The sequence below is a fragment of the Heterodontus francisci genome, unplaced genomic scaffold, assembly GCF_036365525.1.
Source record: "Heterodontus francisci isolate sHetFra1 unplaced genomic scaffold, sHetFra1.hap1 HAP1_SCAFFOLD_88, whole genome shotgun sequence".
Taxonomy (NCBI): Eukaryota; Metazoa; Chordata; class Chondrichthyes; order Heterodontiformes; family Heterodontidae; genus Heterodontus; species Heterodontus francisci.
In genome coordinates, this window is record NW_027142063.1 from 617,064 (window position 1) to 626,886 (window position 9,823).

The following is a 9,823-nucleotide window of genomic DNA, read 5'->3' on the forward strand; positions in this document are numbered from 1 at the left end:
CTCTTACTTTTCCAACAGTCTTATATGCTTCAATCTTGTCGCCTCTTACTTTTCTAATAATCTTATATGCTTCAATCTTGTCGCCTCTTACTTTTCTAATAGTCGTATATGCTTCAATCTTGTCGCCTCTTACTTTCCTAATAGTCTTATCTGCTTCAATCTTATCAGCTCTTGCATATAAGACTCTTAGAAAAGTAAGAGGTGAAATGATTGAAGCATATAAGACTCTTAGAAAAGTATCAATCTTATCACCTCTTACTTTTCTAATAGTCTTATATGCTTCAATCTTGTCGCCTCTTACTTTTCTAATAGTGTTTTTGCTTCAATCTTATCACCTCTTACTTTCCTAATAGTCTTATATGCTTCAATCTAATCACCTCTTACTTTTCTCATTGTCTTATATGCTTCAATCCTGTCGCCTCTTACTTTTCTAAGAGTCTTATATGCTTCAATCATATCACCTCTTACTTTTCTAAGAGTCTTATATGCGTTAATCCTATCACCTCTTACTTTTCTCAGTCTTATATGCTTCAATCTTATCACCTCTTACTTTTCCAACAGTCTTATATGCCTCAATCTTATCACCTCTTACTTTTCTAATAGTCTTATATGCTTCAATCTTTTCACCTCTTACTTTTCTAATAGTCGTATACGCCTCAATCTTGTCGCCTCTTACTTTTCTAATAGTCTTGTATGCTTCAATCTTGTCGCCTCGTACTTTTCTAAGAGTCTTATTTGCTTTAATATTATCACCTCTTACTTTTCTAAGAGTCTTATATGCATTAATCTTGTCGCCTCTTGCTTTTCTAATTGTCTTATATGCTTCAATCGTGTCGCCTCTTACTTTTCTAATAGTCTTATATGCTTAAATCTTAACACCTCTTACTTTTCTAATAGTGTTTTTGCTTCAATCTTATCACCTCTTACTTTTCTAATAGTCTTATATGCTTTAATCTTGTCGCCTCTTACTTTTCTAATTGTCTTATATGCTTCAATCGTGTCGCCTCTTACTTTTCTAATAGTCTTGTATGCTTCAATCTTGTCGCCTCTTACTTTTCTAAGAGTCTTATATGCTTCAATCTTATCACCTCTTACTTTTGTAAGAGTCTTATATGCTTCAATCTTATCACCTATTACTTTTCAAAGAATCTTATATGCTTCAATCTTGTCGCCTCTTACTTTTCTAATTGTCGTATATGCTTCAATCCTGTCGCCTCTTACTTTTCTAATAGTCTTCTTTGCTTAAATCTTAACACCTCTTACTTTTCTAATAGTCGTATATGCTTCAATCTTATCACCTCTTACTTTTCTAATAGTCTTATATGCTTCAATCTTGTCGCCTCTTACTTTTCTAATAGTCTTATATGCGTTAATCTTATCACCTCTGACTTTTCTAATTGTCTTATATGCTTCAATCTTGTCGCCTCTTACTTTTCTAATAGTCTTGTATGCTTCAATCTTGTCGCCTCGTACTTTTCTAAGAGTCTTATTTGCTTTAATATTATCACCTCTTACTTTTCGAAGAGTCTTATATGCATTAATCTTATCACCTCTTACTATTCTAAGAGTCTTATGTGCTTCAATCTTATCACCTCTTACTTTTCTAATAGTCTTATATGCTTCAATCTTGTCGCCTCTTACTTTTCTAATTGTCTTATATGCTTCAATCGTGTCGCCTCTTACTTTTCTAATAGTCTTATATGCTTCAATCTTGTCTTTTCTTACTTTTCTAATAGTCTTATATGCTTCAATCTTGTCGCCTCTTACTTTTCTAATAGTCTTCTTTGCTTAAATCTTAGCACCTCTTACTTTTCTAATAGTCGTATATGCTTCAATCTTATCACCTCTTACTTTTCTAATAGTCTTATATGCTTCAATCTTGTCGCCTCTTACTTTTCTAATAGTGTTTTTGCTTCAATCTTATCACCTCTTACTTTTCTAATAGTCTTATGTGCTTCAATCTTATCACCTCTTACTTTTCTAATAGTCTTATATGCTTCAATCTTGTCGCCTCTTACATTTCTAATAGTCTTATATGCTTCAATCTTGTCGCCTCTAACTTTTCTAATAGTCTTATATGCTTCAATCTTATCACCTATTACTTTTCTAATAGTCGTATACGCTTCAATCTTGTCGCCTCTTACTTTTCTAATAGTCTTGTATGCTTCAATCGTGTCGCCTCATACTTTTCTAAGAGTCTTATTTGCATTAATATTATCACCTCTTACTTTTCTAAGAGTCTTATATGCTTCAATCCTGTTGCCTCTTACTTTTCTAATAGTCTTATATGCTTCAATCTTATCACCTCTTACTTTTCTAATAGTCTTATATGCTTCAATCGTGTCGCCTCTTACTTTTCTAATAGTCGTATACGCTTCAATCTTGTCGCCTCTTACTTTTCTAATAGTCTTGTATGCTTCAATCTTGTCGCCTCTTACTTTTCTAAGAGTCTTATATGCTTCAATCTTGTCGCCTCTTGCTTTTCTAATAGTCTTATATGCTTCAATCTTATCACCTCTTACTTTTCTAATAGTCTTATATGCTTCAATCTTGTCGCCTCTTACTTTTCTAATTGTCTTATATGCTTCAATCTTGTCGCCTCTTACTTTTCTAATAGTCTTCTTTGCTTAAATCTTAGCACCTCTTACTTTTCTAATAGTCGTATATGCTTCAATCTTGTCGCCTCTTACTTTTCTAATAGTCTAAGATGCTTCAATCTTATCACCTCTTACTTTCCTAATAGTCTAAGATGCTTCAATCATTTCACCTCTTACTTTTCTAAGAGTCTTATATGCTTCAATCTTATCACCTCTTACTTTTCTAATAGTCTTATATGCTTCAATCTTGTCGCCTCTTACTTTTCTAATAGTCTTATATGCTTCAATCTTGTCGCCTCTTACTTTTCTAACAGTCTTATATGCTTCAATCTTATCACCTCTTACTTTTCTAATAGTCTTATATGCTTCAATCTTGTCGCCTCTTACTTTTCTAATTGTCTTATATGCTTCAATCTTGTCGCCTCTTACTTTTCTAATAGTCTTCTTTGCTTAAATCTTAGCACCTCTTACTTTTCTAATAGTCGTATATGCTTCAATCTTGTCGCCTCTTACTTTTCTAATAGTCTAAGATGCTTCAATCTTATCACCTCTTACTTTCCTAATAGTCTAAGATGCTTCAATCATTTCACCTCTTACTTTTCTAAGAGTCTTATATGCTTCAATCTTGTCGCCTCTTACTTTTCTAACAGTCTTATATGCTTCAATCTTATCACCTCTTACTTTTCTAATAGTCTTATATGCTTCAATCTTATCACCTCTTACATTCCTAATAGTCTAAGATGCTTCAATCATTTCAGCTCTTACTTTTCTAAGAGTCTTATATGCTTCAATCTTATCACCTCTTACTTTTCTAATAGTCTTATATGCTTCAATCTTGTCGCCTCTTACTTTTCTAATAGTCTTATATGCGTTAATCTTATCACCTCTTACTTTTCTAATAGTCTTATATGCTTCAATCTTATCACCTCTTACTTTTCTAATAGTCTTATATGCTTCAATCTTGTCGCCTCGTACTTTTCTAATAGTTTTTTTGCTTCAATCGTATCACCTCTTACTTTTCTAATAGTCTTATATGCTTCAATCTTGTCGCCTCTTACTTTTCAAATAGTCTTATGTGCTTCAATCTTATCACCTCTTACTTTTCTAAGTATTATATGCTTCAATCTTCTCACCTCTTACTTTTCTAATAGTCTTATGTGCTTCAATCTTATCACCGCTTACTTTTCTAACAGTCTTATAAGCTTCAATCTTGTCACCTCTTAATTTTCTAACAGTTTTTTTGCTTCAATCTTCTCACCTCTTACTTTTCTAACAGTCTTATATGCTTCAATCTTGTCGCCTCTTACTTTTCTAACAGTCTTATATGCTTCAATCTTATCACCTCTTACTTTTCTAATAGTCTTATATGCTTCAATCTTATCACCTCTTACTTTCCTAATAGTCTAAGATGCTTCAATCATTTCACCTCTTACTTTTCTAATAGTCTTATATGCTTAAATCTTAACACCTCTTACTTTTCTAATAGTCGTATATGCTTCAATCTTGTCGCCTCTTACTTTTCTAATAGTCTTATATGCTTCAATCTTATCACCTCTTACTTTCCTAATAGTCTTAGATGCTTCAATCATTTCACCTCTTACTTTTCTAAGAGTCTTATATGCATCAATCGTATCACCTCTTACTTTTCTAAGAATCTTATATGCTTCAATCTTGTCGCCTCTTACTTTTCTAATGTTCTTATTTGCTTCAATCTTATCACCTCTTACTTTTCTAATAGTCTTATAAGCTTCAATCTTATCACCTCTTACTTTTCTAACAGTCTTATATGCTTCAATCGTGTCGCCTCTTACTTTTCTAATAGTCTTCTATGCTTCAATCTTGTCGCCTCTTACTTTTCTAATAGTCTTATATGCTTCAATCTTATCACCTCTGACTTTTCGAATAGTCTTATATGCTTCAATCTTATCACCTCTTACTTTTCTAATAGTCTTATATGCTTCAATCTTATCACCTCTTACTTTCCTAATAGTCTAAGATGCTTCAATCATTTCTGCTCTTACTTTTCTAAGAGTCTTATATGCTTCAATCTTATCACCTCTTACTTTTCTAATAGTCTTATATGCTTCAAGCTTGTCGCCTCTTACTTTTCTAATAGTCTTATATGCTTCAATCTTGTCGCCTCTTACTTTTCTAATAGTATTATATGCGGTAATCTTATCACCTCTTACTTTTCTAATAGTCTAATATGCTTCAATCTTGTCGCCTCTTACTTTTCTAATAGTCTTATATGCGTTAATCTTATCACCTCTTATTATTCTAATAGTCTTATATGCTTCAATCTTGTCGCCTCGTACTTTACTAATAGTTTTTTTGCTTCAATCGTATCACCTCTTACTTTTCTAATAGTCTTATATGCTTCAATCTTGTCGCCTCTTACTTTTCTAATAGTCTTATGTGATTAAATCTTATCACCTCTGACTTTTCTAATAGTCTTATATGCTTCAATCTTATCACCTCTTACTTTTCTAATAGTCTTATTTGCTTAAATGTTATCACCTCTTACTTTTCAAATAGTCTTATGTGCTTCAATCTTATCACCTCTTACTTTTCTAATAGTCTTCTTTGCTTAAATCTTAGCACCTCTTACTTTTCTAATAGTCGTATATGCTTCAATCTTGTCGCCTCTTACTTTTCTAATAGTCTTATGTGCTTCAATCTTATCACCTCTTACTTTTCTAATAGTCTTATATGCTTCAATCTTGTCGCCTCTTACATTTCTAATAGTCTTATATGCTTCAATCTTGTCGCCTCTAACTTTTCTAATAGTCTTATATGCTTCAATCTTATCACCTCTTACTTTTCTAATAGTCTTATATGCTTCAATCTTGTCGCCTCTTACTTTTCTAACAGTCTTATATGCTTCAATCTTATCACCTCTTACTTTTCTAATAGTCTTCTTTGCTTAAATCTTAGCACCTCTTACTTTTCTAATAGTCGTATATGCTTCAATCTTGTCGCCTCTTACTTTTCTAATAGTCTTATGTGCTTCAATCTTATCACCTCTTACTTTTCTAATAGTCTTATATGCTTCAATCTTGTCGCCTCTTACATTTCTAATAGTCTTATATGCTTCAATCTTGTCGCCTCTAACTTTTCTAATAGTCTTATATGCTTCAATCTTATCACCTATTACTTTTCTAATAGTCTTCTTTGCTTAAATCTTATCACCTCTTACTTTTCTAATAGTCTTATATGCTTCAATCTTTTTCGCCTCTTACTTTTCTAATTGTCTTATATGCTTCAATCTTGTCACCTCTTACTTTTCTAATAGTCTTATATGCTTCAATCTTGTCGCCTCTTACTTTTCTAATAGTCTTATATGCTTCAATCTTGTCGCCTCTTACTTTTCTAATAGTCTTATATGCTTCAATCTTGTCGCCTCTAACTTTTCTAATAGTCTTATATGCTTCAATCTTATCACCTCTTACTTTTCTAACAGTCTTGTATGCTTCAATCTTGTCGCCTCTTACTTTTCTAATAGTCTTATATGCTTAAATCTTATCACCTCTTACTTTCCTAATAGTCTTATATGCTTCAATCATTTCACCTCTTGCATATAAGACTCTTAGAAAAGTAAGAGGTGAAATGATTGAAGCATATAAGACTCTTAGAAAAGTATCAATCTTATCACCTCTTACTTTTCAAAGAGACTTATATGCTTCAATCATATCACCTCTTACTTTTCTAATAGTCTAAGATGCTTCAATCATTTCACCTCTTACTTTTCTAATAGTCTTATATGCTTCAATCTTATCACCTCTTACTTTTCTAATAGTCTTATGCTTCAATCTTGTCGCCTCTTACTTTTCTAATAGTCTTATATGCTTCAATCTTGTCGCCTTACTTTTCTAATAGTCTTATATGCTTCAATCTTGTCGCCTCTTACTTTTCTAATAGTCTTATATGCTTCAATCTTGTCGCCTTACTTTTCTAATATTCTTATATGCGTTAATCTTATCACCTCTTACTTTTCTAACAGTCTTATATGCTTCAATCTTGTCGCCTCTTACTTTTCTAATAGTCTTATATGCTTCAATCTTATCACCTCTTACTTTTCTAATAGTCTTATATGCTTCAATCGTGTCGCCTCTTACTTTTCTAATAGTCTTGTATGCTTCAATCTTGTCGCCTCTTACTTTTCTAATAGTCTTATATGCTTCAATCTTATCACCTATTACTTTTCTAAGAATCTTATATGCTTCAATCTTGTCGCCTCTTGCTTTTCTAATAGTCTTATATGCTTCAATCTTATCACCTCTTACTTTCCTAATAGTCTTAGATGCTTCAATCATTTCACCTCTTACTTTTCTAAGAGACTTATATGCTTCAATCTTATCACCTCTTACTTTTCTAATAGTCTTATATGCTTCAATCATTTCACCTCTTACTTTTCTAATAGTCTTATATGCTTCAATATTATCACATCTTACTTTTCTAAGAATCTTATATGCTTCAATCTTGTCGCCTCTTACTTTTCTAATAGTCTTATATGCTTCAATCTTATCACCTCTTACTTTTCTAATTGTCTTATATGCTTCAATCTTGTCGCATCTTACTTTTCTAATAGTCTTATATGCTTCAATCTTATCACCTCTTACTTTTCTAATAGTCTTATATGCTTCAATCTTGTCGCCTCTTACTTTTCTAATAGTCTTATGTGCTTCAATCTTATCACCTCTTACTTTTCTAATAGTCTTATATGCTTCAATCTTGTCGCCTCGTACATTTCTAATAGTTTTTTGCTTCAATCTTATCACCTCTTACATTTCTAATAGTCTAAGATGCTTCAATCATTTCACCTCTTACTTTTCTAAGAGTCTTATATGCTTCAATCTTATCACCTCTTACTTTTCTAATAGTCTTATATGCTTCAATCTTGTCGCCTCTTACTTTTCTAATAGTCTTATATGCTTCAATCTTGTCGCCTCTTACTTTTCTAACAGTCTTATATGCTTCAATCTTATCACCTCTTACTTTTCTAACAGTCTTATATGCTTCAATCTTATAACCTCTTACTTTTCTAATATTCTTATATGCTTCAATCTTGTCGCCTCTTACTTTTCTAACAGTCTTATATGCTTCAATCTTATCACCTCTTACTTTTCTAATAGTCTTATATGCTTCAATCTTATCACCTCTTACATTCCTAATAGTCTAAGATGCTTCAATCATTTCAGCTCTTACTTTTCTAAGAGTCTTATATGCTTCAATCTTATCACCTCTTACTTTTCTAAGAGTCTTATATGCTTCAATCTTATCACCTCTTACTTTTCTAATAGTCTTATATGCTTCAATCTTGTCGCCTCTTACTTTTCTAATAGTCTTATATGCGTTAATCTTATCACCTCTTACTTTTCTAATAGTCTTATATGCTTCAATCTTGTCGCCTCGTACTTTTCTAATAGTTTTTTTGCTTCAATCGTATCACCTCTTACTTTTCTAATAGTCTTATATGCTTCAATCTTGTCGCCTCTTACTTTTCAAATAGTCTTATGTGCTTCAATCTTATCACCTCTTACTTTTCTAAGTATTATATGCTTCAATCTTCTCACCTCTTACTTTTCTAATAGTCTTATGTGCTTCAATCTTATCACCGCTTACTTTTCTAACAGTCTTATAAGCTTCAATCTTGTCACCTCTTAATTTTCTAACAGTTTTTTTGCTTCAATCTTCTCACCTCTTACTTTTCTAACAGTCTTATATGCTTCAATCTTGTCGCCTCTTACTTTTCTAACAGTCTTATATGCTTCAATCTTATCACCTCTTACTTTTCTAATAGTCTTATATGCTTCAATCTTATCACCTCTTACTTTCCTAATAGTCTAAGATGCTTCAATCATTTCACCTCTTACTTTTCTAATAGTCTTATATGCTTAAATCTTAACACCTCTTACTTTTCTAAGAATCTTATATGCTTCAATCTTGTCGCCTCTTACTTTTCTAATGTTCTTATTTGCTTCAATCTTATCACCTCTTACTTTTCTAATAGTCTTATATGCTTCAATCTTATCACCTCTTACTTTTCTAACAGTCTTATATGCTTCAATCGTGTCGCCTCTTACTTTTCTAATAGTCTTCTATGCTTCAATCTTGTCGCCTCTTACTTTTCTAATAGTCTTATATGCTTCAATCTTATCACCTCTGACTTTTCGAATAGTCTTATATGCTTCAATCTTATCACCTCTTACTTTTCTAATAGTCTTATATGCTTCAATCTTATCACCTCTTACTTTCCTAATAGTCTAAGATGCTTCAATCATTTCTGCTCTTACTTTTCTAAGAGTCTTATATGCTTCAATCTTATCACCTCTTACTTTTCTAATAGTCTTATATGCTTCAAGCTTGTCGCCTCTTACTTTTCTAATAGTCTTATATGCTTCAATCTTGTCGCCTCTTACTTTTCTAATAGTATTATATGCGGTAATCTTATCACCTCTTACTTTTCTAATAGTCTTATATGCTTCAATCTTGTCGCCTCTTACTTTTCTAATAGTCTTATATGCGTTAATCTTATCACCTCTTATTATTCTAATAGTCTTATATGCTTCAATCTTGTCGCCTCGTACTTTTCTAATAGTTTTTTTGCTTCAATCGTATCACCTCTTACTTTTCTAATAGTCTTATATGCTTCAATCTTGTCGCCTCTTACTTTTCTAATAGTCTTATGTGATTAAATCTTATCACCTCTGACTTTTCTAATAGTCTTATATGCTTCAATCTTATCACCTCTTACTTTTCTAATAGTCTTATATGCTTCAATCTTATCACCTCTTACTTTTCAAATAGTCTTATGTGCTTCAATCTTATCACCTCTTACTTTTCTAATAGTCTTCTTTGCTTCAATCTTATCACCTCTTACTTTTCTAATAGTCTTATTTGCTTAAATGTTATCACCTCTTACTTTTCAAATAGTCTTATGTGCTTCAATCTTATCACCTCTTACTTTTCTAATAGTCTTCTTTGCTTAAATCTTAGCACCTCTTACTTTTCTAATAGTCGTATATGCTTCAATCTTGTCGCCTCTTACTTTTCTAATAGTCTTATGTGCTTCAATCTTATCACCTCTTACTTTTCTAATAGTCTTATATGCTTCAATCTTGTCGCCTCTTACATTTCTAATAGTCTTATATGCTTCAATCTTGTCGCCTCTAACTTTTCTAATAGTCTTATATGCTTCAATCTTATCACCTATTACTTTTCTAATA